A 4,271-nucleotide genomic window follows, 5' to 3' on the forward strand; every position below is an offset into this window, starting at 1 on the left:
TTTACTTTCTATAACCTGCTGCACTGTCCTTTGCTTAGGTATTTTAAACTAATGCTTTAATATCCACTTTTCAGCCTTTCAAATGATCACATGATAGCAAGCTGCCTTTTATTACATTATATGTACAGCACCTTCCAAATTTACATTCACCTCTTTTTGCTCTTGGGGAAATGTTTCTCATGGTTCAGATTCAACCTGGCTTAAAAACATTACTCCCTTCCTACGTCCGAAACCTTCCTACCTATGTGCAGCAGTGACTTTGTGGCTATGCATTCGACTGCTTATCCTAAGGTTTTAAGATTAAATACATGGCTACATTTTGGCAGAGGCAAGATGTAAAGACACCTGTGGGCTACATAATGTCAGTGCATATAAAAAGGACACCAAGCAGTCAAAATTAATTAGCTCTTTCCCATGCTTGCCGTCTTTCATAGACCGCATTAGGTTTTGGCATTCCCGATCCCTGTGTGCTATGTCAATACCTCTACCTGTTGTAAAGTTGCTCTCATCACAAAGGGTTGAAAAATAAACTTTATTCTTGTTTCCGCACAGGGCTTGTTTGGCTCATTCCGCACAGGGCCAACTCACGTTTAAACCATCTCTCAGCTGGCCAGCAACCCCCCTTTATCAGTCCGCAGATATACTCATGTATTGCAGCACTACCACGTATGGTCTGTACAGATGAGTGCCACTTACCTTCCAACAGTTTTCCGAAAGATGCCCGACATTTTCTATGGGCTGAGCCGCTCCATCGGTTGAAGCTGCGAGGAAGGCAATAAAACCTCCTGATTATAAACCAGCGCGTTCACGCTGGCGCACGCAAAAATGCCTCATACTGCCCAAACAAATATAAGCGAACTCAGAAACAGTTTTACGTTATCTTTTAGTCGCCTCATATGTCCCAATACTCTAGTCCATCCGGAAGACAACAGCAACCGGCGATTGATCGGTGCACGGCAGCAGGTATGGAAGCTGTTCCAAGCGCAATGAAACGAGATCGTGGACGCCATTACGCAGTCTCCTCACGCCTTCGCCCGGAGACCGTCGCGCGATTACGCCGCGTCAATAATTGAGGCTAACGCATGCTTGCGCTGCCGTGCAAAAACTCGTTACAAGAAGCTGCAAGGAAGGCGATGGCAGAAAGACTACAAATGCTTTACTTAGAGTTCGCGGGCATGTATGTACGACTCACCGCAGTCAGAAGGCTGTAAATAGGACTGCACCGAAGGCTGCGCCCTTGAATTTAAGGCTATAATTCACGAACTGAATTCGCATATCACCGAGTTTGTATTTACCGGGATGATGGCCCGCAAACTGCAGCAGACCGACGCATGAAAGACAACCTAGGTGCCTAGGGCTCGCAAAGCGCAAATGCTCGTTGTCTGAAAAGCGCGCCAGTCTTCCTTCTTTGGGCCATACTTTGGGCGACTCAGTGAGCATCTGGGTTTGAGGCTTACTTCTAGAAAAAAACAAGCACTAAAAGCTATTTGACGTCACATCCGTCCAGAAGAGCAACATATCCTCCTTTCCACTTTGGTCCTGGGCGCGCATGCGCAGTTCACGGAGCCGGCTCTCTGCAAGTTCAGGTGAATATCGAGGATCGGGCCCCTGGATCGACCTGAACTTGCAGAGAGCCGGCTCCGTGAACTGCGCATGCGCGCCCAGAACCAAAGTGGAAAGGAGGATGCGTTAATTCTCTCGACGGATGTGACGTCAAATAACTTTTAGTATTTGCTTTTTTCTGGAAATAAGCCTCAAACTCAGATGCCAATTACCCCGTTTCACAGCGCCCGAGCCACCCGAACAAAAGCTGGCGCGCTTTTCGGGCAACGGGTGCTCGCGCCTTGCGAGCCCTAGGTCGCTTTTCATGCGTCGGCTTGTTGTAGTTTGCGGGGCATCATCCCGATAGATGCAAATTCGGTGAAAATCTGATTCAGTTCGTGGATTGTTGCCCTAAATTCAACAGCGCAGCCTTCGGTCCTGTCCCTGGCCTGTCTGCAGTCTCCGACTACGGTGAGTCGTACGCGAATGATGGTGTTTCGTACATGCCCGCGAGCTCTAGGTAAAGCACTTGTCGGCGTTCTGCTACCGTCTTGCAGCTTTTTTAACGAGTTTTTACACGGCAGTGCAGCTATGCGGTAGTCACAATTACTGACGCGGCGTAATCACGCGACAGTCTCCGGGCGAAGGCATGTGGAGACTGCATAATGGCGTCGATCCAGTTTCTTCGCGCTTGAAACAACCGTTGCGTACCTGCTGCTGTGCACCGATCGGTCGCCGGTTGCTGTTGTCTTCGGGGTGCACTGGGGTATTGGGACGTACGCGGCGACTTACAGGTGATGTGAAACTATTTGTGAGTCGACAGTCACGGAAGTTTGTAATTTGCCTTTTTTTTTTTTTTTTTTTTTTTTTAAGATTCTTCGTTTGTGGCCTAGTTTGTTTGGGCAGTAGCAGGCATTTTGGTGTGCGCCAGCGTGAACGCGCTGGTTTATGATCAGGAGGTTTTATTGCCTTCCTCGCAGCTTCAGCATAGTGGCTGGGCCCATAAAAACGTTCGTGCTTCTGTCAAAAAACTCGAAAGGTATTCATCCATGCGGCCCATACGTGGTGCTGCAGTGCAAGAGGTCAGCTTCTTTGCAGTGTCGACGAAGTGCTAAAGAAGGGGAGTTACTGGCCAGCTGAGAGACAGTATAAATGTAAACTGGCCCAGTGCGAAATGAGCCCCAGAGTGAAATGAGCCTACTGCTCAGCACGAAATGGTTACAAGATACGGGCGTATACCCGCACGAATTTATTGTGCTTATATGCTCACACGTTCCACTGTCGAGTACTCACATCGGTGCATGCAGCAATGAGGGTGACTTGGGCTATTATAGGTTCTTGCCCATGAGAGTATCTGCCCTTTTACTACCAAAATAACTGCATTGGTAGAACTCGCTGAGCTTATTTATATAGATTTAACACTTCGAATGCATGTCGCTACCGCCGAGTTCCCTAATATATATCTTTTGCCTGCTCCAGCAGTGTCATCACTTTGAGAAAACTGGGAATGATAGCAGAAATAATGCCCCCATAAATAGTGGGCAGTGCTTCGCTTCAAGCTGCTGTCAAGGCCATTGACAGCTTATTTGAAAACAAAGCAATAATTAACCTGAGGTGGTATGTTTTGTTGAGGAGAGTGAGGCACCGTTGCATCTACTACCTCATAATCCTGTCAAAGAGCTTGTAAGTTGCTGCTATAAGCACTCTTCATTACAATTCCATACAAGCCGCAGCATATTCCGCACTTACTGCACTCATGATTTAACTTAGTCTCTTAGTTGCTATTTCAGTGTTTTGCAAGTGTGCTAAATATTTGTATTTGTGCTAGCATTGACTGCCAGTCTCGTTGCTGCCTTTTTCCTTCTGTGGCAGGCACTCTCACTTGCTTTACTCGAATCAAATTCTACTGTGAGTGAGTTTGCTGAATTTATGCAAACTAAATGTAATTGCAGTATTGCTCTCATTTATTTACATTTGCAGAGGCAAGGAATACTCGGGGCCGACGTACGAGTTTCTTCCACCAGTTGGATTCCTCTGCTACCTCGGTAGTGCAGTGCGCTGTAACTGGTGTGACCAAATGGATACTCTCACTCCTTCTACTGGTTTAGAGCGTGCTCCTAGTTAAGTTTAAAATACCTTGCTTGCAATGTATTTAATCTTGTTGTGGAATATTGTCAGCCTTGCATTTGCTGATGTGTTATTTGGAAAGCATTCAGAGTGATTTTGGACGCATGATTTGCCGTGGCGGGAGGTGGAGAAGCACAAATGTGTGACTGCAATTTTTTGCCTCTCTAGTTTTCAGCCTTTAGAATTAAAGCAACAGATTGATATGTGAACAGGCCTGGCATGGATTAAAGAGTTTGTCATATACAACAACACTTGACCCTTGCGGGGATAACACAGCTGTGGTTATCTCAGCAAAAGTTCTCTGTATGTGATGGTGTCCGAAACATGGCATTGTCTTAAGTAACTTGGCATGGAATCGGCCACTTCTTGCACTCTCTTGACAGCATCTATTGTAATGCGTGCTAGGCGACATGCCTTCGGATCTGTTGTATGTCTGCAGCAGTTGCTTTGATGTATCAAGATGGGGTGGTTGTTGCGAGTTGGAAATTCCTATTCTCCCGACTACACCAATAAAATTCAGTGAAGCCAAATACCAGGAACCAATGTGTTATGTGGTTCATTGTGAAGGCTTGTCATTCTCGTAACTTTGCCAAATTGCTAGA

At 46.5% G+C, this 4,271-nt stretch overlaps 1 long non-coding RNA gene across 1 annotated transcript; it reads left to right on the forward strand.

The window, feature by feature from the left end:
• Positions 1–1,613: 1,613 nt before the first annotated feature.
• Positions 1,614–3,918, forward strand: LOC146210116 (uncharacterized). The gene is made up of 2 exons (XR_014708289.1): positions 1,614–2,013; positions 3,523–3,918. It is a non-coding gene; the product is annotated as an uncharacterized LOC146210116 (long non-coding RNA).
• The last annotated feature ends 353 nt before the right edge of the window (positions 3,919–4,271 follow it).

The sequence above is a fragment of the Amblyomma maculatum genome, chromosome 1, assembly GCF_055883805.1.
Source record: "Amblyomma maculatum isolate TAMU_Amacu chromosome 1, ASM5588380v1, whole genome shotgun sequence".
Taxonomy (NCBI): domain Eukaryota; kingdom Metazoa; phylum Arthropoda; class Arachnida; order Ixodida; family Ixodidae; genus Amblyomma; species Amblyomma maculatum.